This window comes from Petaurus breviceps, unplaced genomic scaffold, assembly GCF_028583685.1.
Source record: "Petaurus breviceps papuanus isolate PSGF00001 unplaced genomic scaffold, PetGlider_PUasm1.0 457, whole genome shotgun sequence".
Classification (NCBI taxonomy): domain Eukaryota; kingdom Metazoa; phylum Chordata; class Mammalia; order Diprotodontia; family Petauridae; genus Petaurus; species Petaurus breviceps.
The window spans coordinates 10560-38498 of NW_027186344.1; the positions used below are offsets into that span (position 1 = coordinate 10560).

The 27939-nt window shown below is 41.7% G+C and overlaps 2 long non-coding RNA genes and 2 other non-coding genes across 7 annotated transcripts; 1 reads left to right on the plus strand and 3 right to left on the minus strand.

Moving 5' to 3' along the window:
• Window positions 1-224: 224 nt before the first annotated feature.
• Window positions 225-27927, minus strand: LOC138171713 (uncharacterized). Of its 4 annotated transcripts, none has more exons than XR_011170950.1 (4): window positions 27727-27927; window positions 25092-26892; window positions 4098-4294; window positions 225-804 (listed from the first exon to the last, which is right to left on the minus strand). It is a non-coding gene; the product is annotated as an uncharacterized lncRNA (long non-coding RNA). The 4 variants fall into 4 exon arrangements; XR_011170951.1 differs by having other exon boundaries at window positions 25092-27291; XR_011170952.1 differs by lacking the exons at window positions 25092-26892; window positions 27727-27927 and adding exons at window positions 5258-5379; window positions 21300-22056.
• On the minus strand, window positions 20982-21145 carry LOC138171716 (U1 spliceosomal RNA). Its single transcript, XR_011170955.1, has one exon. It is a non-coding gene; the product is annotated as a U1 spliceosomal RNA (small nuclear RNA).
• Window positions 20999-23980, plus strand: LOC138171714 (uncharacterized). Its single transcript, XR_011170953.1, has 2 exons — window positions 20999-21137; window positions 23732-23980. It is a non-coding gene; the product is annotated as an uncharacterized lncRNA (long non-coding RNA).
• On the minus strand, window positions 27449-27639 carry LOC138171717 (U2 spliceosomal RNA). The gene has a single exon (XR_011170956.1). It is a non-coding gene; the product is annotated as a U2 spliceosomal RNA (small nuclear RNA).
• Window positions 27928-27939: the final 12 nt, after the last annotated feature.

Below are 27939 nucleotides of genomic sequence, written 5' to 3' on the forward strand. Positions count from 1 at the left end.
TAAAGCCATGTCAGTGACATGTATGTGATGTATACATACATACACACATACATACATATACGCATACACACACCAGCCTATGAATAGGGTGTTTTGTATTCTCTTATCATTGTGCAATCCTAACCCCTATTGGCTGATACTGGGGTATTTTTAGCAGTATCAGGCAATGTAGCATATAAGAGATATTTGACAAACTGGCAGCTAACACTGGAAAAATGGACCAATTTCTGATCAAGCAAAATGTATTTATAGAAATAGATTTAAAAACAAAACAAAAAATAAATACACACACATACACATACCTAAAGATAGTGGACCCTATAATTTGAAGTACTTGTACTAAATTCTCATTATCTATAAAGATCTTTGGAGAGTTGCTACATCTTAAGTCCTCTGGATCATCATCCATGGAAAGGCCATCAAATCTTATCAACTCTCTGAAAGAAGAAACCTTATAAATTCTAGAATAGTGAATTGGTTTACTGAGAAACTGAGATTTCTCCCCATCCCGCAACACAAACACTCACTGCTGAAGTCAGGGGGCTTACAAGTTTGTTTGTAGTATAGAAGTGATTTATATTATGATTTGTCTGACTACTGAGTATGAAAACTGTACTATCAAATTATATCAGGCACATCAAATCTCAGTCCACAGTTACAAATGGTACCGTGCAGAATTTCAGATTTCCCAAGGCACAGTCACCATACATTATAGGACCTACTACTTTTAGTAAATCTACTTCCAAAGATGGGACATGTCAGTCTTCATTTCAGTCTTTCCCTTTTGAGGTCCATGAGGTTCTCCTGTAAGGTAGAAATTGCAAACATAACTATGTCTATGACATATTAATGAAATTATGAATATACTTCCCACATAAAGGTCAAAAGAGTCCCTTCTTTGGTCCTTCAAGGTCAGAATTTCAGTATGCTATACTCAAATAGGCCCATGATACAAATTTATTTCTATATTCTCCACTTGGTAAATGTAGTCAGAGAGAATACTGTAATTTTAAAGATGTTCCATGTCTATTTTCCCACATCCACAAGAATATCCAAATTGATTACATAAAATACAGAGATCCTGAGAAATCTCAAAACTAATTCTAATAGGCATTTCTCTATATAGTGTTCACAAATTTACAAGCAAGGAAATCTTTCCATCTCCTTCTTATCTTAATGAGATCCAAAATGAACTCAAAACAGTTTTTAAATACTCTGATTTCACACTTTATTTACCTTCATTACTTCTTCATTCCTACTCAATTTATTTTTCAATCATATCCCAAGTCTATGCTCAGAACTGGTTTCCTTCACTCTGCTAAATCTCTCCCTGCACATTAGCACAAGTTCTCTTATATGATACCAGATAATTGTAAGACTTTAATATATCCTGATCAAAATGGAAACTTCACATTTTACAGACAGTAAAGAAAAAAATTTTTCTTTTTAAAAGAACTTGTAAATCCATCTATTCTAATTCCTGTTAGGTGACTTGGCTTCTGATTTACCTAGGCAATTAAATTCTACTAAATCATTCACGGAACACAGTGGCAAGGTAAAAATATTTTCCTAAAATTTGTCCTTATTTTTTCCCCCTCAAATGGTAGGAAAGAGGATTTCATAAAAGGCATGGTTTTGAAGTCTTCATTACTTCCCTAAGCCAAATGTTGTCTGTAATGTCTTCTAGCACTCTGCCAAAATGTCTTTAAAGCAATCTTTCACTAGATGACAGAATGTCTTCTCTGGATAAATTGTTTTATGTCACCCAATAATATGGAGCAGTTTAAGTGTTCAATTCATTAAATAGACTACATTTTACTGGCACTGAAGATTTACCTTTTTTGCCTCAAATGTTGCTTTCAGGGCATTGGAGGGGTAGTTGAAAGTTGTTGCTCCTCCTTCCCTAGCAGGGGAGATACCTTGATCAAACTAGCCCTTCTCCTTTCAAGGTCTAGAAATTTGTACTTTGGGTGTGTTGACCTCTGTAATTTCCCCCAAAACTGGAGAAGCTCTATCGCATTACACGTTGCTTCAAGCTTTCCAAGAAACCCATTCCAGTGTACTTAAAGAATAGCCTGATATTCTGACTGGTTCCTCTTGTCTTTGACTGCATGGGGAAATTCTGGTGACCATGGTAATCCTGGGCAGTGAATTCAAAAACTTTTACTTTTGAATTAAATTATTTTCCCCCAATGAACAAAAATTGTATTTTCTCTCCTACCACACCATACCTCTCACTGTTGGGAAAATAAAAACTTGTAGCAAGCATTAGTAGACCTGTAAAACAAATGACCTTGTTGACATTAAAAAAAATGCCTCTCATTCCAGATCCAGAGTAAATCATCTCTTTCAGAAGGTGGGAAGCATACTTTATTGCCAGTCCCCTGGAATCTGGGAGACCGCCTAGCAGGCCCAGAAGCTGCTGTTGTTGGAGGGGCCATTTTCATCTAGATCTTGGGTGTTGCAGGGGCAGGGCAGGGGGCTTGGCACGTGTATTTGTGGGTATTGGGAGGGTGGGCTTGAAGGCAAGTGACAAAAGAAAACCTACAGACTTTTTTTTTCCTTAGGGTGACGCTTGTCCTTTAGACTGAGTGCTGCCTTGTGACTTCAGGCATGTCAAAATTGTTTTACTGGAATAAATGCAAGGTTACTCATTAGTTTAAGTATTGCTTGTGGCTGTTTTCGGGTGACTCATGCCAACCTCTGGCAAGTGCACACGAAGAAAGAACTCAACTGCGTGCTCTAGTTTCCCCGCATGCAGAGCGGAACTACTGGTTAAAGTTACCGCTTTTTAGGAAATAGCACAATTATCAGTTTCTTTTCTGTGCAAGAAACTTTTCCTCAAAGGAAAGTGGCCCGTTCCCAGAAGGACTGCAATACTGGGGTGGACACATGGAGCAGACGGAACCAGTTCCTACTACATCTTCCAGTTTCACAAATACACTTCTTATGTTGCCCTCAGATTGAGATTGTATCAGCTATTAGATAAGGTAAGGGTAGGAAATCTTTGGCCTCAGGGCCATCGGTGGTCTTCTAGGTTCTCAGAGTGCGGCCCTTAGCAGAGCCGATGTGGTTAATCAAAGGATTTGTGCTGTAAAACTTGGACTTAGACAAAGAGCTACCTCAAAGGACCTCGTTTCACATATCAAATGTTTTTCTTGACCAACTTTATCCTGCAAAGATCCAATTTCAAGGGTAAGGAGACCATGGGCTAGAGACCAAAGGTTTCCCGGTTCCCTAGGGAATAATGAACAGTTTGCCCACTCCCCTACCCTTCCCCCCCTTCCCGGCAGCACCTTATACTAGCGCCCAAAACAAAACCTTTGACCAAGCCTCCCACGCCCTCGCCTACCTCTTACACCAGAAAAAAATGTCTTCACACCCTCAGCTTTACCCAACGAAAAATCGGCTAAAAACACGCCAGAAAAGGGACCTTCACCAAATCTTAGCGCTTCCTTCCGACAAGAAGACACTTTCCTGCCACCGAAAAACCCTCGCCCCCCGCCTTGCTTAACATTTGTATAACTCTCCTCCCTTCCGCACTTTCTCTTTCCTTTCAATTTCCCTTTCCTTTCTCCCTTTCTTCTTTAAGGGCCTCCAAAGGCAGTGGAGGATCTCACCTAACAGGAGGAGAAATCAGGACGTCCTGATCTTAATGAGGAACTCGCCCTTCACAGACGCCCCCTTTACTGGCTTTCTGAAATGACCGACTGTCTTGTCAAAGCCCTGGGGGGTGGGGTGGGGGGGGGAACAAACATAAGAAAAAGCCGGGCAGGTAGGTGGCAAAGTGAATAAAGCATCGGTCCTGGAGTCAGGAGAACCTGAGTTTAAATCCGGTCTCAGAAAGGGGGGGGGGGGGGGGGGGAAGGGTGTTCAGGAAAGTCTAGCACCTCTGGTGTGAAGGCTATCAAGACCTTTTCAGGGCTGCTTTCCGCCTTTGGTGCCCACCTGTTCCACCTAACTCTCACCTGTGGCTCCAAGAAACTGTAGCATTCACAGAGATCACACCCTAGGAAACCATTTCGGCAGACAGGCTAAAACCTGGTTGAGGGTAACAGAGGGGTCTCAAACCCTTTGGTGATTTAGGGGGTGTCTACCTCAAGCATGTGAAGCCTTCGCCTGGTGGAATAGGTGGCTGAGAACAATTTGTTCCAGGGTCCATAAAGGCAGCTGAAGGAGGTGCTGTGGAGTGCTTAGAGCTTGGTTAGACATCAAAGATTCCAGGGTCATCCACTGCATCTGGATCCTTCACCAGATGGTCTTCACTCTGCCCTGCTACTGGACTGTCATGACCCTGGAGAAGAGAGTGAGGATGATGACTTCATGCAACTCTGCCTCATTTAAATCCAGTTTACTCATGAATCAGAATCAGACATCACCCATACCATTTTACCATTTTTTACCTATCTCAAAGTCCTGTGGGGACAGGCAAGTGACAAAGCAGCAGGTATGGGTACACTGGGAGCTGTAATCACAATCCTTCACACAGGCAGCCCAGGTCACCTCACTGGAAGCAGCAGTGGTTTTTGGAAGCCCTCTGGATGTCTGAGCAATCTTTTCAGGATCACACTGCTTACCTCCTTGAGTGAAAAAGGGGCTAGAAAAGGTGCCCTAACACTTCTCTGCTTACTCAACCCTGACCTGATTACCACAGCAGGCAGGGATCCTACCCTGGGCTGGAAACACACAAAAAAATGTACAAAAGTGTCTGCAAAGACGATTCCACTCACCATCTGCATATGGAATGTGCATACAGACAACACAAAATTCAGTAGACCTGAAAGACATAGCTCTTGTTGCAAGAGAACTTGGCACATCCAAATAGCAGCCCTGAGTGAAACAAGGCTTGCAAATGAAGGCCAGCTTACTGAAGCTGGAGCTGGATACTTGTTTTTCTGGAGTGATCAGTGAAGGGAAGCTCTGGGAAACTGGTGTAGGCTTCACAGTCAAAACTAATCTAGTCACTAAGCTTGTATGCTTACCAAAAGGAGTAAATGACATGCTTATGATGAGATTGCCACTTGCAGGAAAATGTCATGCCACCATCATCAGTACCTATGTTCCCACCCTGACAAACCCTAATGAGGTCAAAGAAAAATTTTATGGAGACCTGGAGACCCTTACTATTACTGTGCCAAAAGAGGATAAGCTTATCATTCTGGGTGACTTTAATGCTAAAGTAGGCTCAGACTACCAGACTTGCAAAGATTCCTACAGAGGAATGGATCTGGAAACAGCAACAGCAATGGTAACTTACCACTGAAGACTTGTTCATCTCATGACCTTCTCATTACCAACACTGTCTTCCATTTACTTAAACACGATAAAATTTTGTGGATGCACCCTCGTAGCAATCATTGGCATTCAGTAGACTATGTACTTGTAAGGAGAAGAGACAGGATCTGAGAGTGCAAAAGGCAATGAGTGGGGCAGGGTGCTGGACTGATCATAGACTTATCTTCTCCAAGCTAAATATTCACATTCAACAAAAGTGGTGTCCCCAAGGAAAAGTAATTTAATTAATGTCATTTAATTTTAGAAGAATTAATGTCAAGAGACTAGAGTTCTTCTCTGAAAGGGAACAGTTTCTTTGGTAAATTGGAGGAAAAGTTAAGCTAACACACAGTTGGCAAGAGGAAAGGAGTGGGCAGCTTTCAAACATCTTGTGAATACCACTGTGTTTGCATGTCTGGGCCAGAAACTCCCAAACACCAAGACTGGTTTGATGAAAATGATGGGGAAATTCAGAAGCTGCTAAGTTAAAAGTGAGAACTCTATAGGGTTTATCAACAGAATAGTTCATCCATCTCTAAGAAGGTAGCATTTAATTCCATCAATAGTAAAGTACAAGCAAAGCTTAGAGAGCTGCAAGATTCTTGGCTCAGTAAGAAGGCAGACAGGGACAGCTAGGTGGCTCAGTGAAAAGAGAACCAACCCTGGAGTCAGGAGGACCTGAGTTCAAATCTGACCTAAGACACTTGACACTTACTAGTTGGGTGACCCTGGGCAAGTCACTTAACAGTGATTTCCTTAAAAAAAAAAAGAGGCAGATGAAATTCAGTTTTATGCTGATAGTAACAATCCAAAGCACTTTTATGATACTCTGAAGGCTATTTATGGCTCAAAGACCTATGGTGCATCTCAACTACTTAGTGCTGATAGAGCTACATTAATTAGTGATAAGGATGTGATCCTACAGAGATGGGCTGAACATTTCAAAAATGTTCTCAACAGACCATCATCAATCAAAAAAAAAGCTGACTGAAATTTTCCAAGAGGAGGTTATCTCCCAGGAGTTCAAGGATGCCGCCATTGTCCATCTCTATAAAGGTAAAGGAAATAGATCTTCCTATGACAATCACAAAGCAGGGGTGGGAGGTGGGGGGCAGGGTCTCTTAGTCATTGCTGGCAAGATTCTTGCTAGAGTTCTCCTTAATAGACTGATCCTTCACCTGGAAGATGGTCATCTACCTGAGAGCCAGTGTGGTTTCAGAAAGTGCCAAGGAATGAGCAATAAGGTTTTTGTTGCCCAACAGCTCCAGGAGAAAATACCAGGAGCAGAAAAGAGGTCTGTCCCCATTTGTAGATCTGACCAAGGTCTTTGATGGTGTCTGTCATTAGTGCTTATGAAAAATTATGTTAAAATTTGGTTGCCTGGAAAAGTTCACCGGCATCAATTTCATGATGACATGCATTCCTGGCTTCTGGATAGTAGACAATACTCTCATGCTTTCCCAATCGCCAATGGAGTAAAAAAGGCTATGTACTTTCTCCCATGGTTATTAGCATGATGTTTTTAGCCATGTTGTCAAATGCCTTCAATGAGGACAAACATAGCGCCAAGATCAGTTATACCATGCTGATGTAAATTCTTCAACTGGAAAAAGCCAAGACCAAAGTGGAGAGAGCATTGGTGCATGATCTTCTATTTGCAGATGATTGTGCACTCAATGCAGCCTCTGAAACTGAGATGCAAAAATGTATGGATCCCTTCTCTGATGATTGTGCTAATTTTGACCTAACAATCAACACCAAGAAAATACAGGCACTCCAACAGCCACCACCATGCCATCCATATGTACAAACATTGGTTACAGCAAATGGAGAAGTTTTGAATGCTATGTGTAAATTCACAAGTGCCTTGGTAGTGTACTTTCCAGGGATGTACACATTGACACTAAGGTTGATGCACAAATTGCCAGAGCTAGCTCAGTGCTTGGGGAGCTCTGGAGTAAAGTGTCAGGGAGAAGAGGTATTAGACTGACTACCAAACTGAAGGGCTACAATGCTCACCTCACTGTTGTATGCCTGTGAAACTGGAGAGTATACCAGTGCCAGGCAGGAAACTGAATTGCTTCCATGAGAATTGTTTTAGGAAGATTGTCTGGAAGGATAAGATACCAGACACTGAGGTCCTTTCTCAAACTAAACTGCCACGCATTCATACTCTACTGCAGAGAGCACAATTCTGATAGGCTGACCACATTGTTGAATGTATAATGGATACTTGCCAAAAAGACTATTAATGGAGAACTCACAGAGAGTAAGCATTCATGTAGTGGTCTGAAATGATACAAGGACACTCTCAGGTCTCTCTTAAGAACTTTGGAATTGATTGTGTGACATGGCAGACACTGGCACAGGACCACCCAGCATGGTGTGCCCTCATCAGAGAAGGTGCTGTGCTCTCTGAGCAAAGCAGAACTGAAGTAGCCCAAAAGAAATGCAAGATGCATAAATTTAGAGAATCCACCCCAAATGTTCACATGGACCATTTGTGCCGACCTGTGGCAGAGCATTCCCAGCTTGTATTGGTCTGACCTGCCAGTTGGACACACTGTAACTTAACTCTAGAATACTGGTGTTGTTTTGGTTGTCTTCGAGAACAAAGGACAACAAATATAGATATAGATATAGACATATCTATAGACATAGATACAAATATAGATGAAGATGGAGATATTATTCCCACTTTGAACCAGTTCAGAGAGAGTAAAGATCCTTATTACCCTTTGAATAGTCTCTTGGTTCCCCTACAATCTGTAGTCCAGGAGCTCTGGAGGCAGACAACAGCTGCAGCCACTGGGTCTCCACCACCTCTGGCCTTGGAGGCAGGGGCCAGACCTCACTCTACTCCACCCAGTTCCAACTGAGTTCTCTACCTACCTTTTACTTTCACTTTGGTGTTTATGGGTTGAGAAGTCTGGAAACCACCACAGCTGCCAGGGATTCACTCTCCTGAAGTCTGCTCTGGCCAGTCTGGGCCACTGGTCAAGCCACCCCAGGTCTGGTCCCACACAGCTCACACAGGACTGCTCAGCCCCCAGCCAGGTGCCATAGACCCTTCCTGGAGGCCTGCCAGTCTGCCTTCAGTGGGAGCTTTGTTTCCCTCAGTCACTTTGTGGGTTCTGTAGCTCTAAAATTTGTTTAGAGTTATATTTCACAGGTATTAGAGGTGGTAGGTTTGGGAGCTAAAGCAAGTTCCTACTTTTACTCCACCATCTTGGCTCCACCTCTGAATATCTGTATTGTTAATAGGATTTTTACTGAGCCAGTCTCTAACGTGAGAATGCTCAGAGCTAGATAAAACAGGCCTAGAGATGAGAGGTCCAATAATCATGTAGTTTAATTTATCAGTTTCAGAGCAAGGAATGTTCATAGCTCATGTAAAAGCACAGGTTATATACTGAAATCACAAATGGGGAAGGAGGGAGGAAGGTGGATTATAAACAGTCCTTTAGTGGTTTCCCACAAGGAACCCACAAATCTAGAAAAACAACAATTCAGGAATCAATTCTATGGGGGTCAGACCACCTCCTCTAGGTTACAGAAGCAGAGTTCTGTGATGGGAAGGGGTTCTATAGTCTTTGGTTTGCTTCACTTAAGGTTCAGTGATTGAGAGATGGTTGCTTTTTTTTTTTTTTACATATATATATATATATAACTATATGTATATATATTTTTACTATTTACTATCATTAGTCTGCTCACTAAAGCATTAATCATTAAGTTATCCATTAATTTGAGGGGGGCAAATGAAGGAACAAGCATTTATACAGTGGTGACTTTGTGCCAAGCCCTTTGTGTAATGGGAATGTAAATTTAAGATCTTCCCTGCCCTTAGGCCCTTTGATAGGCTTAAGGGCACCTGGAGCTTTTGGTTGGAGGCTTGTTTTTCAGGAGAGTTGTGACATTCTCTGAGTCAGGAGAAGGCTATATAAACCCTAATGGGAGGCTTTGCTTGGGGGTTCACTTTGAGAAGTGCTGTGTGATTTGACCAGAGGAGACTCTAGGAAGCCATTGAGAGCCCCCAGCTTTGAAAACCCAGATATTGATGCTTCCCTCCCTGGTAACTAGGTATAGATAGATGTATGTAATGGTCAGACAGTTGGAGACCTGTCTGGTTCAAATGTTTCTCTGTTTTCTTGTAATTTCTGCCTGTATACTTTGAAGTTCGGGGTGCTGACTTTTCCCTTGAACTAGGTAAATGATATGTTAGATTGATTAAAGCAAGATTGTTAACCTATTTTGAGTTCCTTTCTTTTAGAAAAGCAGATCTAAGAACCAGTGTTGGCAGCCACCCTGGAGATGCTAGGGTGCTTGCTGCTACACTTTGTTAAGTGGTTTTAAAAACATTTTATTTGATCCTTACAACATCCTTTTGAGGTAGGTATGATTATCCCCATGTTACAGTTGAGGAAATTGAGGCAAACAAAGGTTAGTTGCTTTGCCCAGGTTTACAGAGCTCATGAGTATCTCTGGCAGGATATGAATTCCTGAATCTTCCTAACTCCAGCACTCTTTCCCCTTCAAAATCAGCTGCCTCTATATTTTCACTCATATCTATCTATTTTATTATTTTTATTTTTTAATAGACATAAATATTCACACTAAGATATGTAGACTAATGACTAGGTTAAAATTAATAAGGAGGAGAATTAGCAGTAAAATAAGGTTAAAAATAGACTTCATTCATGTTAGGGATAGTTCATCTGGTGTTTTTTTTTTTTTTGAGGGATATGTTAAGGCAGTTCTAAGGATAATGAGAGGGAAAGGGTTTGGGAATAGGAATGGAATACTGAAATAGGTATAAAGTATGTTTAAGTATATTATTAGGTGGAAATTAGGATTAGTGAAAATTGGTTTCAAGATTTAGAAAAGAGAATAGATCATGGAATCACCCCTGCCAGGTAAGTATGCTATGCTCTTCCACCAACGCACACTCCCTCAACACACATGCACACTCAACACGCGCCAGCACTCTCACAGGACTTACACTTCACTTATAACAAATGTAAAAATGAATTTTTGCAAAAAATTCACAGTCACAAAAAAAAAATCAAAAGTCCCAAAGGCATCTCGACTTTCAAAACACAAGGGCACCAGAAATCTCTTCATCTGCATACCCCCTCCCCCTTGGTTATGTCACCACCCAGTCTTCCAGACACAGTCAGCTAACCCACAGTATATGCACCAGAACATGGACTAGGAAATGCCACCGCCTGTATGTGCCGCTTGCCATTTCCCCAGCCTAATGGCCTGAGACTGGATTCGGTTTTTGTTTCTCCCTCCCCTCTCTTCCCCTTTAAACCAAGACCATCAACATTTTACAGAGATATTAAAATGAGTTCTCCATTTGCTTCGAATCTCCTTCCTTCTTTCCACAATTCCCAATATGTCCCAGATCAAGCCACGCCTCTTCCATGAAGCCTTTTCCAAATAACCTCAGCCTCAGACCAGGGCAGTGAACTCTTGCCTGGGCATCCCCTCTGGTCTCCAGGTCCGGATTACTGCCTCAGCTCTCTCCTCTCTCCACGCATCTTCCCCCCACACCTGCCAAACTGATTTTCCTGACCTCCTCACTCCCCTACTCCGTCAACTCCACTGGCTCTTTTGCCTCTGGGATAAAATAGTCGTTCTTCTTGGGGGCGTTGAAAGCCCTTCACAAAATGACCCGAACCTACCTTTTTGGTCAAGTTTGATTCCTGCCCTTCCTGTATTCTACACTTCAGCCCAACTCCCCTTCTTGCTTTTGCTCACACAGGACCCACCATCTCCCCTCTGGGCCTTTGCAGGGCTCTCTCCCACCACTACAATGCACTCTCTCTTTACCTGCCCCTCTTAATAGCCCCAGTTTGTGTTAAGACTCAGCTCTGGCACCACCTTCTCCAGGAAGCCCTTGCAGGGCCCTCCCTCCCCCGCCAGCCCCACCCTCACTTAAAAATGTGTATTGTGTATTATTATAAATTTGACAGACATCAATGAATGTGAATGCTTCCAAAAGCAAACGAGAGATGACAGCAGATTGCCTGTGACACCCTAAACTGCAGGACGCTTTATTCTTTTAAGTATGTAACAATTTTGACATACTCCTTCCAGTTGCTCCTCTCTGTTTCCAGCTGAACTACTCTGCCTTCTCTTTTTGTAGCACTGTTTGTTAAAATGTTTCACTGATTCTCTTCCCTCTCTTTCTGGAATCATTAGCTCTACCTTACCCACTTGCCCCATTTTCCTCAAACCTTCCCTTGTATCAAATAGGCTTACTTTAAACAAAAGCAGTCCCCTTTCCTGCTTCCTGCATCCCACTGTTGACCCTGTGAGAAACCTATGTCCCATTCTGCACCTCTCCTAAGAGGTGGGAAGTCCTCCCTCCTAAGATTACCTTGTTATTTCGTATATATTCAGTACATAAGTACCTTTTGTATACTTTTTCTCACAGACAACAGGTAGTAGCTTAAGAGACGCTTTTTTGTTGTTTATTGACTATAACTGATTTTTTGTACTACAAGAATATTGTCTTTTTTTCTTGATAGTATTTTTTCAAATTACATGTAAAAATAGTTTTCAACATTCATTTTTGCAAAATGTTGCGAGTTCCAAATTTTTCTCCTTTCATCTTCCCCCCCTCCCTCCACAATAGAGGTAATACATGTACAATCATGTTAAACATATTTTCACATTAGTCATGTTGTGAAAGAAGAATCAGAACAAAAAGAGAAAGCCTCAAGAAAGAAAAAAAAAAAACAAAAAAAATACAAATAGCATGACTGGATCTGCATCCAGACTCCATAGTTCCCTCTCTGATTGTGGCTAGCATTTTCCAAGAAGAGTCTTTTGGAATTCTCTTGGATCATTGTATTGCTGAGAAAAGCTAAGTCTATCATAGTTCATCATCATACAATGCTGCTGTTGCTGTGTACAATGTTCTCATGGTTCTGCTCCCTTCACTCAGCATCAGAAACTGATTTTGTTTTTTTGCAGAGGTAAGTAAACACATACATCCATACATAAACGATGTTGTCACACACCACATGATCAGACCACAAATGATTCGCTTCCGATGGGGTCTTCCCTCTTCTTCTTTCCTTTTTGTGTGATTGTTAGTTTCTTGCTTCCAGTGTTTTTAGAAAACATAGGATTTCTGACAGAGCAAAGAACTCTATTCTTCTCGGATTTCTGACTCATCAAATCTAATAGAAACTGCGTTAGAATGATCTAAGGTGCATGATGCCAATTCACTTGATACCAGGGATCATACATCATTAGGAAGACATTAGTCTCAGCTGATTATTCCTAGGTACTTACAGGTTACCAAGATGATAGATTGTTCCTATCTAGGAAAGATGAATATCCCCCAGGAGAAATACTTTCCATAATACCAGCTACTCACAACAGTAGGAAGACAATCGAGGTAACTGAGCCTCAAAGCCCTAGCTTTTTGATTCCTGAAGACACTGACCATGGCCTCCAGCTAGTCTAGAAGAGATAGAGCCCCCCTTATGTTTTCTCTTTTAATTTTTCAGGTCACAGCAATACGTCTAAGTAATGGCATCATTGAAGAACAATGTGGAATAGCAATTTTGGATGAAACCACTTCAGTAGAAACACCAATGAAAAGCACAAGGAGAACATTTTTACTACAAAACATGCCTTGTGCTTGGTAAAGAGACATGGGGAAAGGCCCTGGCAGGAACCCAGAATTATTGTTCCTGCTGTCCAAGGTTGTAATGCCTACTGGGTTTTCCCTGAAGGAGTTAGGGTCATTCTGATGGTTCACAAAGGGTAATTGAAAAGTCGCCCCCTGAAAAAAATGGTTTTTGTGATCAATCACTGGCACCCCCAGGGAAGAAAGAAAGAGTCACAGACGTAGAAGTTTGTAATGGGAATGCAAATTTGGAAGATCTTCCCTGCCCCTAGGTTAAAGTGCACCTGAAGCCTGGGGTGGGAGGCTTGTTTTTCAATAGATACTTCTTGATTGGCCAGTGAGTCAATAAGGTTGTTACATTCTCTGAGCCAGGAGAAGGCCTGATGTGTAGCTTTGTTTTGGGGGCTCACTTTGAGAAGTGTTCTGTGATTTGATCTGTATTCTGAAAAGCCGTTGTCCAGAGGCCCCCCGGCTTTGAGAAACCCAGATGTTGACTGGGTATGGATGTAATGGCTGGACAGTTTGGAAAGCTGTCTACTTGATCTGTTTCTCTCTTGATAATTCTGCCTGTATATTCTGAAGTTCGGGGTGCTGACCCTTTCCCCCGAACAAGGTAAACGATATATGTCTGACTGATTAAAGTAAGCTTGTTAACCCATTTTGAGTTGCTTTCCTTTATCAAAGCACATCCAAGAACCTGTATGGGCAGCCACCCTGAGCACGCTTGGGGTGCTTGCTGCTACAAAGTTACAAATCCTTATTAGTTGTGATGTATAAAAAGCTTGAGAGACATCATTTCTGGATAAGTAATCATTTTATACATTAAGGAAGATCACTTGTCTGTAAAACCAATTTGTAAAACCAGTCTTTAAAATCACATTTCCCTTTCCCTGCCTCAAATTCTGCCCCCTTCCCCCTATCCACACTCTGCCTAGGCAACAACTTGTGACTCCTTTGTCCTTGCTTAATCTAGACCTATTGTAGTTGCCTCACGTCTCCTCCAGTCTGGCCAAAATCTCATCTCCAAGTTAAACTCCTCAAGCTTTTATCTATGCACTGAAGTCACAAGTTGCTCTCAGTCAGCCCTAACTTTTATCTATGCACTGAAGTCACAAGTTAGCCTTGGTTGCCTTATATCCATCCCTTCAGCCCTGACAATGGCAGCCCTACCCTTTTTAAAAGTAAAAGCCTGCGCCTCCTTTCACTTGCAAAAAGTCCCCTAAGGACTCTTGCCCACTTCTGTAAAAGCATAAAAATAAACTTTTACAACTCTCACTCCAATTAAGCCTGAGACTCTTGAATTCTTTCCACATGCTATTGCAGGTTTTCTGGTCTTAGATAAGATCAGAGTTCCTGTGCTGAACCTAATAGCAACCCTCATCAGAAGTACAGAGATTCAAAGAACACTAAAAGCAATTGAACACATACACAAAGATTTCTTTTCAGATGTTCTTTTTTTTTTAAAGGGGTTTAAAGTTGTGGTTGCTTTTCTATTTTAGGGTATTTAGATTTTTACATGTTTTTTGGTCTCTGCTTTAAGACATGTGTTTTATAAGTCTCCAGGAAGAATTTTTCACTGAAGTTTCTATTTCTATAATTTTTTTAAATTTTCATATTACATTGTTCCTGTAATTTCCTCTAAGAAATTGTGCTAATTTACCTTTCTTCGGGTTTTATTTGCAAATTTATCATTTGTGTTTTCTTTCTGCTAAGGTTCCTGTGTTCTCTTGGATCAGACGAATTGATCATTTACTGCAGATCTACTGATGGAGAACCATTTTTCCCTTTTAACAAATGTTGACTTCAGATGTTTAGTTTGTGAACCATTCCTCTACTTTTATAGGAGGCAGGAGAATGTATTCAATCTCTGCAAAGGTGTTATGGAGAGAAGCTTATCTTCATCTGAATTGGATACCACTTTTGTTTGTTTTTTAATGTCTGTAAAGGAGCATCTAGGTAACACAGTAGGGGCCATCTCCAGTCATTCTGATTTCAACTTGCCGCTGGACTCAGATGACCCTGGAGGAGAAAGCGAGGCTGGTGACTTTGCACAGTCCCCCATCACTTAAATCCAGTTCACTTGCAAGTTGTGGCATCAATTCCCTGGTGCCGTGGTCCTTGTCAAGAATGAAGGACAAATACCACAGGTGGCACACTAGATAGAATACCGGGTCTAAAGTCAGTTCAAATCAGGACTCAGACATTAGCTATGTCAGCCAGAGAAAGTCACCTGACCCTGATTGTCTCAGTTCTTCGTGTATAAAATGAGGTGGAGAAGGAAATGGCAAACCAATGCAGGATCTTTGCCAAGACAATCCAAAACAGGGTCATGAGGAGTAACAGGAATGAAAATGACTGAACACCAGGAGCATATAGATCATCTGTTTAGGAAAACTGAGAGCTCACATTTATGATTTATTGAATCACTAATCTCCAATGATGGGGCACTCATTGACTCCTGATGCCTCCCTCAGCATCTTTACATCACCTTCCCCTGTCTCCCGTCTCCTTTAGAAGAATTGTTTCCAGATTCAGTGTCCCAAGCTAGCAGTCATGAATTTAGATAATCATACATTAACATCATCTGCATTTATCCTTATAGATATGTTCTCTGAAGACAATGAATAATTGTAGCTTGCAACAGGAGAAGGCTAGGATGCTATAGAAATTTTAAAGGATCAGGACACTAGAGAATTGTGTGTGACTGGTACAATAATGAAACATCAAAGTTATATAAGGATATACAAAATAAATGCAAGGTCATTTGAGGAGACTAGCAAGTGGGTAGGTTCAGGAAAGGCTTAATGGAAAATTTTTGGTGGTGATACTTGAACAAGGAATTCTAAAAGGCAGAAAGGAGGAAGAGAATAAACTACAGGCTCAGAAGTTGGACAGCTGAAATGTGGAGAGAGAAGAGGAAGCATCTTGTGTGAAGAGTTACGATGGTAATGGGAATTTGAAGATCCTCCCTGCCCTTTAATAAGCCTAAAGGAATTTGAAGATCTTCTGTGCCCTCTAGTAAGCTGAAAGAAATAAAAAAGAATCTGTAGTGGGAGGAGTTTTGCTGAAAGTTGGAGCAGAGCCCATAAGAAGCTGAGAGTCAGAGCAGTTAGAGCTGGAGGGAGGAGAGGGCACACCCAGGGAAACAGCTAGACCTGTGAGTGTTTGCCCCCTGTTTCAACAGCTAGGTTTGTGAGTGTTGGTTTCTGGGAAGGCTGAAGGAGGGTGTGGCTCTCTGCTGTGTATTAACTTTTATGCTGCTGTTATGGATTAGGTTTCTTGGTGGTGGGATTTGGTTTTCTGGTGTCTGAATACATGTTTTGCTTCTGTTTTCTATATGGAGAGTCTGATTTATCTTGTGATTGAGAACTATGCTAGCATATTTACAGTCACCATCCATGCTGTGAATATTTCGTTGGCACTACAAGAGTGAAAAGAGGGAGTCTGGTTGAGCCATACAGCTCAGGAAAGAGTAATTTGTAATGTGGAAAGATAAGATGATGAGACCCTTGCTATAAATGCCACACAGAAGAATTGATTCTTAATCCTAGAGTGACTTAGGGAGCCTCTGGAGTTTGAGTAGGGCAGTCACATGGTCAGCTTTATTTTTAGGAAAATCACTGGCAGCTGTGGGGAGGGTGGATTGGAATGGGGGAAAACTTGAGGCAGAAAGCCCCATTGGGAGACTTACAGGTGAGAGCTGTTAAAGGGCCTCAACTGTGGTATTAGTAACCTGAATAGAAAGGGTTTGAGATGAAAGACATAGAAATAACAAGACCGATGCTAATTGCTTTTGTGTTGTGAAGGAGAGAAAGGACTTAAGATAATTCCAGAGGTTGTACACCTGGGAAACTGGAAGCATAATGAATTTATCCAGATTGGTAACAGTTTTTTTTTTCCTTAGTTGAGGTCAAATATTCTAATTACATTAACCAAAATATTCTGATACTAGAGTTTAGTTAGGGCAATCTGCATTTATTAGCATTTTAGACTAATTGGATTGTATATTTTAAGAATTGGATTTTGAGTCTATTATATCTAATTTCATTAGGAAGGATCAAGAGGAGGACTATGGACATCCTGCTTGCCAAGCAGTCAATTCTAGTTAGCTACAATTATCAAATGATGACAACCAGGAAACAATCGGAATTAACCAACACTTCTTAAGCTGTGGGTCTCTGTATGGGTCCCCATGTGGGGTCCTGAAAAAATTGGCAACAGTAAAAGGTTTCTGAACACCAACAATCACAAATTAATTCAAAATCAAGTGTGTAACAAATCTGAGGTGTTTCTGGCAATGCTTGCCCATGTTGCATTGCTCAAGTTCACTGCAGCCTTGGTTCTGAACACAAAGCATGTGCACCTTTCTCTTCCAGTGTCCCCGGGCCTTGCAATGTCAACAAATGTGACCAAATCCAAAAAGGGGTCTCAAGTGGAAAAAGTTTAAGAAGCCCTGATCTAGACTAAGGGACTACACAATTTATCAGTTGTTATCATGAGCGTATGTAAATAATAATGCAATCTGTTCATCAACATCACAGATGCATGACAAGAGCCTAGACCTTCTCCCCTTTGCAGATAATCATCCAGACTCTTCAGAAACCTTTCCTTGGATCTTTGAAATCATGAGTGAGCTCATTCAATGGCTAGCATTTCACTTTAATGTCAAAAAACAGTAAGTCTTTACTGATAGCCAAACAAATATGTAATTCCCACACAACTGTAAAGCCAGGATAAATCTCTCTCTAGCATGACAGGGTAAAATGCCTCTGCCTATTTGGGATTGACAATGGGAAATTCAGTCAGTGATGCCAAAGTAAAAGGAATTGCAGAACTGGACTTGGCTGAGCAACCAGGGTAGTTCCCTGACTAAAATTTGTCCCTTCATTTCATTTAAAGAATGGTGTGATCTCCAAGGCTAGATCTATTATTCAGGCATGGGAGGGTTAAATCTGCCTCAGAGATTTAACCTGAAGCACATCCCCCAGAGATGAAGCTTTTAACTCTACTTACCCTAGAAGATGAAAAGTTCATTTATTGCCCTTGACTTTTGCCTCTGACATCAGCCCGATAGTTCATGGACTGAAATTAAGTATGTGGATTTGAGTCATTTCTGCTATTTTTTTTTTTAAATTTTTTATTTCACTTTTTTTTAAAGGACAGACAATAAAGAACAGAATGAAATGTGCTCCACAGCTAGGCCAACTTGAGAATTAATGGGTCATCAGGCAACTTTGGATTAATAAACTCAGCTAAGGAAGAGCATTTTGGGAGACACTTTTTGCCAAACTGGGATTTCCTGCATTGTTTAAGATCAGATAATTTTTCTTTTCTGATGCATGAAGTTTTGGTTCAAGGTTCTAGGTATAAGGCATCAAAGGAGACACTTCTCCTGTACTGTGACTCTATCATCACCACTTCAGCAATGGCATAAGCCATAGACACAAGGAGGTACCTGTGCATCCCTTTAGAGGGCCTGTGCTTCCTATTAACCAGATCATTCCAGGCCTCAATGAGGAGAATTCCAGCCCAAAGACTGACAGCCACAATCATCCATGCAATGGCTTTATTTGAAAAAATAAACTGTCTCTGATTGAGTCAAAAGAGTAAAAATTCCAAACATCCAGCATCAGGGTCAATGAGTCACGAAGTATATATTGAAATGCATTGGTCATGAGAGTTCTGGGAGGTTGGGATTCCAGCAATGAACCGATAATTAGAAAATGTTTTTTTTTTTAATTGTAAGCCTGTCAATCATCAATATTTGGACATACAAAGAAGGCTATATGAAACTGCTTAGTGTTTCTCTAGGCTTTGTTTATTGCTATCTCATTCTCTAATTTTCTATTCTTGTGCTTTCGAAGGTACCTGGTTTTATCTGTGTGACCCTGATTCTGCATTAATGTTTAAATTTACATATCAAAATATCATGGATATAGAATAGGCTTCACTTTATTTATTTTTGGCCCTTTTTTGGGGAGGTCAATTGGGGTTAAGTGACTTGCCCAAGGTCACACGGCAACTTTTTGTGTTAAGTGTCTGAGGTCGGATTTGAATTCAGGTCCTCCTGACTCCAGGGCCAGTGCTCTATTCACCGCACCACCTAGCCACCCCTTAGGCTTCACTTTAGACATAGGAGGTGCCAGGTAATATTTTCATGCTACCTACCAGTAATTAAGAATGATGAACCATGTAAAGTCTAGGTCTTAATCTTCTGTCACCTGCTTTTACCAGCTATGATGATTCTTACCTTAATCAGGCTTCTCTGTTATGTCAATGAGTTCCCAGTTTTCTTTTTCTTTTTTCATTAATGTATCCTTTTCCCCATCAGTGGAATCATGATTAATGGAATATTTTTAAATCTGCTCTCATTTGCTTTTTCTTTTACTAACTACTGTGATCCCTAGTTCATGAAGACCTATACCTACAGTGATCTGCTGGATCTATCCTCTACAGAATTTTTTTTTACTACTCTGGATCCAAGTTCCCTGCTCTACTCCTTGTGCTTGGTGAATTTTTAAAAATCGTGTATATACGCATGTACACGATACATATATACATACACACACAAAATGTATCTTGCATTATATAATAAAAACTACATAATGTAATATGGTAACTGTATTAATTATGTAATTTGCTGCTATTGTTCAGTCATGGCCAATTCTTCAGTTTTCTTGGCAAAGAAAATGGAGTTTGTCATTTCTTTCTCCATCTGATTTGATACATGAGGAAAACGGAACAATCAAAGTTAAGTGACTTGACAAGAGTCACCCAGCTAGTAAGTATCTGAGGCCATCTTTGAATTTAGGAAAAAGAATCTTCCCGACTCTAGGCCCAACATTCTATCCACTTCACCATCTAGCTGCCTGTTATAGAAATGTTACATATTTTAATAATATATTATATACCACAATATATGTACGTATGCAATTTTAAAATTTGTTTTTTCAAAACACACACACACATATAGTTTATTTTATCATCTTTTTACAACTTCTTTTAATAACTGCTATACTTTATATTCTTTCTTTTTGAAAACCTCAATGTGCCCCCCTCCCCCTTTCTGGTTCAAAAGATGGTGGCTCTCGTTTTTTTTTTTACATAGATATATAACTATATGTACATATTCTTACTATTTTGTATCATTAGTGTCTGCTCACTAAAGCATAACATATTAAGTTATCCATTAATTTGAGAGAGGCAAATGAAGGAACAAGCATTTATGTTGTGGAGACTTTGTGCCAAGCTCTTTGTTAAGTGGTTTTACAAATATCTCATTTGATCTTCACAATATCATTTTGAGGCAGGTATGATTATCCCCATCTTACAGTTGAGGAAATTGAGACAAAGAAAAGTTAATTGATTTTCCCAAAGTTACAGAGCACATCAGTGTCTCTGGCTGGATTTGGATTCCTGTCTAACTCCAGTACTTTATCCCCTTCAAAATCATTTGTCTCTACTTTCACTCGTATCTAGCGGTTTATTTTATTATTCTTATTTTTTGGTAAACATAAATATTCATGCTACAATATGAAGGCTAATAATTAGAATAAAGTTAATGAGGAGGAAATAGGGTTAGGAATTAGCAATAAAATAAGGTTAAAAATAGTCAACAGGTAGATAGATGCGTGCTGTATTCAGATTTATCTTGACATTTTAAGTAACCTACTTGCGTATTTTTTACTCCCTTAGCTCAAGAGGGAAGGCTTCAATAGGACGACTAAGTCGAGAAAAAGGGACCTATCTATAACTATCAGATAGCGAATGAAAAAGGAATGGGGACTGAAACGCAGGACCAAGGCGAAAAACTCAGAGAAACTTCTTCAAGTGACTAAGGCTGCACTGGAAAGACAAAGAAGAAAAGAAAAATCTTTTTCTTTTTTTACCTTCCTGACAACGGAAGAAAGAGCTGTCGGTTCTAAACACTTGAGGAGTAACCTAAAAACACGTGTGCAAAGGGGAGAGCAGATTTTCCGGAAAAGGAAGTAACACAGAAAGACACAGAATGCAAGGTCTACTCACGCAACAACGCTGTTTTTGGAGACTCGCTAATCAGGGGAGAGCGCGAACGCAGTCCCCCACTACCACAAATTATGCAGTCGAGTTTCCCGCATTTGGGGAAATCGCAGGGGTCAGCCCATCCCGAGTGCAATGGATAAGCCTCGCCCTGGGGAAACCACCTTCGTGATCATGGAATCACCCCTGCCAGGTAAGTATGCGGCGCTCCTCCACGCACGCCTGCTCCCTCAACAAACACGCACACTCAACACACGGCAGCACGCTCACACCACTTACACTTCACTTCTAACAAACGTATCCTCAAAAGTCCCAAAACATCTCGACTTTCAAACCACAACAGCACCATCATTACCTTCAAAACCTGGAAATCGACCTATGCAACACCCGGAAAATGGGACCAGAAATCTCAACATCTGCATACCCCCTCCCCTTCGTGATGTCACCCACCCAGCCTTCCAGAGACAGTCAGCTAACCCGCAGTATATGCACCCGAACGTGTACTAGGAAATGCCACGGCCCGTATGCGCCGCTTGCCACTTCCCCAGCTTAGCCAATGGCCTGACACTGGGTTCGGTTTTTGTTTCTCCCTCCCCTCTCTTCCCCTTTAAACCGAGACCATCAACATTTTACAGAGATATTAAAATGAGTTCTCCATTTGCCTCGATTCTCCTTCCTTCTTTCCACAATTCCCAATCGGTCCCAGATCAAGCCACGCCTCCACATCAAACCACCTCTCCGGGTCCGAATTCCTGCCTCAGCTCTCTCCTCTCTCCACGCATCTTCCCCCCACACCCGCCAAACTGATTTTCCTGACCTCCTCACTCCCCTACTCCGTCAACTCCACTGGCTCTTTTGCCGCTGGGATAAAATAGTCGTTCTTCTTGGGGGCGTTGAAAGCCCTTCACAAAATGACCCGAACCTACCTTTTTGGTCTAGTTTGATTCCTGCCCTTCCTGTATTCTACACTTCAGCCCAACTCCCCTTCTTGCTTTTGCTCACACAGGACCCACCGTCTCCCCTCTGGGCCTTTGCAGGACTCTCTCCCACCACTACAATGCACTCTCTCTTTACCTGACCCTCTTAATAGCCCCTGTTTGTTTTAAGACTCAGCTCTGGCACCACCTTCTCCAGGAAGCCCTTGCAGGGCCCTCCCTCCCCCGCCAGCCCCACCCCCACCTGCACCCCCACCCCCACTTAAAAATGTGTATTGTGTATTATTATAAATTTGACAGACATCAATGAATGTGAATGCTTCCAAAAGCAAACGAGAGATGACAGCAGATTGCCTATGACACAATAAACTGCAGGACGCTTTATTCTTTTAAGTATGTAACAATTTTGACATACTCCTTCCAGTTGCTCCTCTCTGTTTCCAGCTGAACTACTCTGCCTTCTCTTTTTGTAGCACTGTTTGTTAAAATGTTTCACTGATTCTCTTCCCTCTCTTTCTGGACTCAATAGCTCTTCCTTACCCACTTGCCCCATTTTCCTCAAACCTTCCCTTGTATCAAATAGGCTTACTTTAAACAAAAGCAGTCCCCTTTCCTGCTTCCTGCATCCCACTGTTGACCCTGTGAGAAACCTATGTCCCATTCTGCACCTCTCCTAAGAGGTGGGAAGTCCTCCCTCCTAAGATTACCTTGTTATTTCGTATATATTCAGTACATAAGTACCTTTTGTATACTTTTTCTCACAGACAACAGGTAGTAGCTTAAGAGACGCTTTTTTGTTCTTTATTGACAATAACTGATTTTTTGTACTACAAGAATATTGTCTTTTTTCTTGATAGTATTTTTTTCAAATTACATGTAAAAATAGTTTTCAACATTCATTTTTGCAAAATGTTGCGAGTTCCAAATTTTTCTCCTTTCATCTTCTCCCCCCCTCCCTCCGCAATATAGGTTATACATGTACAATCATGTTAGACATATTTTCACATTAGTCATGTTGTGAAAGAAGAATCAGAACAAAAAGAGAAAGCCTCAAGAAAGAAAAAAAAAAACAAAAAAAAATTACAAATAGCATGACTGGATCTGCATCCAGACTCCATAGTTCTCTCTCTGGATGTGGTTAGCATTTTCCAAGAAGAGTCTTTTGGAATTCTCTTGGATCATTGTATTGCTGAGAAAAGCTAAGTCTATCATAGTTCATCATCATACAATGCTGCTGTTGCTGTGTACAATGTTCTCCTGGTTCTGCTCCCTTCACTCAGCATCAGAAACTGATTTTGTTTTTTTGCAGAGGTAAGCAAACACATACATCCATACATAAACGATGTTGTCACACACCACATGATCAGACCACAAATGATTCGCTTCCAGTGAGGTCTTCCCTCTTCTTCTTTCCTTTTTGTGTGATTGTTAGTTTCTTGCTTCCAGTGTTTTCAGAAAACATAGGATTTCTGACAGAACAAAGAACTCTATTCTTCTCGGTTTTCTGACTCATCAAATCTAACAGAAACTGCATTAGCATGATCTAAGGTGCATGATGCCAATTCGCTTGATACCAGGGATCACACATCATTAGGAAGACATTCGTCTCAGCTGATTATTCCTAGATACTTACAAGTTACCATGATGATAGATTGTTTCTGTCTAGGAAAGATGAATATCCCCCAGGAGAAATACTTTCCATAATACCAGCTACTCACAACAGTAGGAAGACAATCGAGGTAACTGAGCCTCAAAGCCCTAGCTTTTTGATTCCTGAAGACACTGACCATGGCCTCCAGCTAGTCTAGAAGTGATAGAGCCCCCCCTTATGTTTTCTCTTTTGATTTTTCAGGTCACAGCAGTACCTCTAAGTAATGGCATCGTTGAAGAACAATGCAGAATAGCAATTTTGGATGAAACCACTTCAGTAGAAACACCAATGAAAAGCACAAGGAGAACATTGTTTGCTACAAAACATGCCTTGTGCTTGGTAGAGAGACATGGGGAAAGGCCCTGGCAGTATCCCAGAATTATTGTTGCTGCTGTCCAAGGTTGTAATGCCTACTGGGTTTTCCCTGAAGCAGTTAGGGTCATTCTGAAGGTTCACAAAGGGTAATTGAAAAGTCACCCTCTGAAAACATGATTTTTGTGATCAATCACTGGCACCCCCAGGGAAGAAAAAAAGAGTCATAGACATAGAATTTACAAATCCTTATTAGTCGTGATGTATAAAAAGCTTGAGAGACATCATTTCTGGATAAGTGATCATTTTATTCATTATGGCTAGTGAATATTTCACAAAAGGAAGATCACATGGCCATCTCTTACAAACCAAAGACCCTTCCTGAAGGCCTCTTGACATTTATACACCCTTGGAAGAGTGGATGATCCTGACAGGAGGCAATCCACTCTGATTGGTTAACAATTAAAGGAGAATGAATATCATCAGGAGAGGTGCTATTCCAATGAGGGTCTGGGGGAAAGTGACTTTGAGTACACTCTTGCTCCCAGCCTGGGCCATCTGGACAAAGATCTACCCCACCCACCCAAGCCGGTAGAGTAGAATTGCTGGCACAGGAATTCACCTAGATTTCACCTAGATCTCTTTGTAAAGTTTCTCTAGTTCAGTGGGAACCATTCCATCCAGATAAAGACCAGGTGGGGATAAATTGTTGTGTAAAAAAGTTCATTAATGTCCTTCAAAGACTGCCTGTGTTAACCTACAGGGGTTTATTTCTGAATGAAGAAATAGAAAAAATCTTAACCTCAATCAATAATTGGTTATTAATATAAGAAATAATCATTTTTCTCAGTAAGCAGTAGAGTCAGTCTTGGGATGACTCAAGAGATGGACTGCTCCTCAGATCAGGTTCCTCTGTTAAGGTTTCACACACTATTTGAGATTATAGAAAGGAAAACGGATGGGAGGAGAACACGATCACAATTCAAGCAACTCATGAGTTTTGGAAGGTGTATCAGCAATGCCATATTCACAATGCCTATAGAGATTACAAATATGCTGATATAATTATCCATTACAAAATACGTCATGTTTGCCATATGAGGAAATAAACTAGAAAATTTATTAAGATACCAAAAGACTGAGTCCCAAAACCAGAAAGTGAAAGCCATCAGAGTGGTTATGATATTGGCACAGGTAGATAAAGTAGAAAGCACCCACATTTTCAAGCCTTTCAAACAGAACAGGCTACCTCAGGCAAAGGTCCTCCTCTCCCCACTCACAGCAACCACCCAGCGTCCTGGAAGCGCGCTCCCAGCAGCTCCGGCCCCTGGCAGTCCTCAGCAGGAGTCCTTAGCAGAAAGTCCTTAGCAGTCCTAACTCAAAAAGGGCTTCGCGCTGCCACTGCCTCTGCTGCTGCCGCTGTCACCACCACCGCCAGCCACCGAAGGAACGCTAGCTTGGCTTCCGCTTCCTCTTGCTCCGCCCCTTCCTGCTACGTCAGCAAGTCCAACGGGGCATGGAAGATCTTTAAATCCCATAACCCTTACAGAAGGCTGTTCCAACACCAAAGGAGATTTGTCACCAACTCCCTGGGCAATTCAAAGGTCAGTAGTCTTAGGTCAGGTGGTAGGGAGGGGTGCGGGTAGCAGGAAAGGAAGGATAATTAGTCCCAGATGTTAGCACCACCCTGGCAAAACCACTGCTGGCTAGTGAGAAGTGGCTTTGCTCTTTGGGTGAGAAAAAGAGTTTTTGCTCAGAATTTTTAACTTTACTTTGGGATCTCACAAAGGAATGTGGCATGTCACAAATTGGACAAGAGGAGGAACTTTACAAGCATTCTAACATTAAGCAGAAGTGGTCTCAGCTTTACAATATTTCAACACAAGCAAATAGAAGTTCTCTAACAAGTAATATAGATTTGTTTACACTTACAAAAGATAAATGGGACTTCCACTTTCAAAAATCCCAAATAGCAAACATTCTTATAGATGCTATGAACAAGGGCATGGTACTCCCAAGTAATAGTCTAACCTTTTTCCTGCCCTTTCCTCCTTCTGCCCCCAACTCGGCCTCAGACACTTAACACTTACTAGCCTGGTGACCTTGGGAAAGTCACTTAACCCCAATTGCCCAGGCTTCCCCCCTCCAAAAAGCAAAAGAAGAGAAAAAGATGGCTTGACATGCATTTCATGGGAGTTGCAGTCCAGAATTAGGCCCCCTAAGTGGGTCAGTTCAGAATGGGCTCGATTTGGGGGTATAGGGTTATATACCTTGCCAACAGGGGTTGATATCACCCACCATCATTTTACCTTCTGGACCAAGGAAACATCTGTTCTCTCAGACCTTCCTCCACGCAAGAGCACTCCCAGTCTTGGGCTATCGAGGCAGAGGAACCTAACTCCACCCGAGTCTGAGTGGATTAAATCAATTCAAGCTCACTTTGGAGTTTGACCAGGATGAGAAGATTCAATGCAGTCTCATCACCAGTAATGTCCTTCTAAAGGAGAGAGTGGATTTCTAAGGGGGAGTGGGGGTGAGGGGGGGGAGGAAGAGTTGGAACTTTGAGTCTCCAAGATATTGATCACTGAGATTTAAAATCATTTTTCACATCCTTTTGCTCTGGCTAAGTAAGTCCCCCCCCCCTTTTTTTTTTTGTTAACTAGGGAACGATATACAAGTGTCTCATTTCAATCTTTATATCAAAAGCAAATTTCCTCAGTGATCCCAAGCTAGCCCACAGGCAAGCTGTTGATGTCAATCACCAGTAATTTACTGCAATGGAGAGTTATGTTCCTAAGCCATTAAGGGAAGGCCAAAGGAGGTGAGGAGGGGAGGGACAGATGGAAGAGCAACTGTTCTGCGGTCCCCTGGACTCGTGGCTCCTGCTTGAAATGTCTTGAATGGTGAGATCAGAAGAATCGCTTATTATTTTCCTTTTAGTCTTCTAGTTAGAAATCACCCAGTCGGGTCAAAGTGCCTCTTCCGAGCCAGGAACTCTTCGTCACTCTTCAGGCCTTCACTGGTCCAGTATGCTGATGCTTTGCTGTTCTCTAGAATGTGACATTGGAAATAACTAGTCAGTTCCGAAGTCAGAGAGAAGGGCCTCCCTTTGTGGAGGAGAACGATTAACCCGAGAGTTTTCATCTTTCTCAAGACCCATCGAATTACAGAGCTGGTCATTCAGGAAGAGTGTTCATCAAACTACAAATCTATCAGGAATCAGGAAGACATCTCTGAGCCCAGTTTAAATCTGGCCTCAGGCCCTTCTTAGGTATTTCATAGGCTTAAGAGGTTTCTCACTTAATTCTCAGTGCTTGGCACCAAGTAAGTAGTGCAAAAGTAGGGAGTGGTCTGGGCCAAACGTTTGTCTGGCAGCAACGATGATAGGCATCCGCAGCTGGGAGTGTTGCAGGGCGAAAAACGTGAATAAGGCGGAATTACGAGAGTCGCTTCACCCCAAAGAAAGCGCGCGAAAGCCAAGAAAAAGGAAATTGAGGAAAGTTAAGTGTGAGCAGGAAACACACAGTATGCTTACCAACAAAGCCACCATTCCTAAAGAGCAAGTCTACATAACTCTGACTTTCCAAACCACGACTTTCTCCCAAAAGGAGATGCACCGTTCCCAGAAGTACTGCAATACTGGGCCGATGCGTGGAGTGGACGGAGCAAGCTCCTATTCCATCTCCCTGCTCCAAAAATCCGTTTAATATGTTGTCCTCGGATAGAGGACGTATCAGATATTAAACTGATAAGAACAGATACTACACTTGATCTTAGCCAAAAGGCCGAGAAGCGATAACCACCCCTTCCCATGGTCCCCCGCCCCTGCACAACCACGGCATTTTACACACGCGCCGACCGACAAACAGTTCACCAAGCCTCACCCTCCTCCTATATTTTCCACACCCGAACACGCAGCCCAGTCGCCAGTTCGGTCCCTCTATGCAACCAGAAGGTCGCCTACAAGCACACCACAGAGTGGACCTTTAACAGATTTTGAGCACTTTCTTCACGCAAGAAGCCTCTTTTCTGACACCCAGAAAACCTTGCCTACTCGGCAACGCTTCATTTGCATAGTCCTCCCCACTTACCCGCCG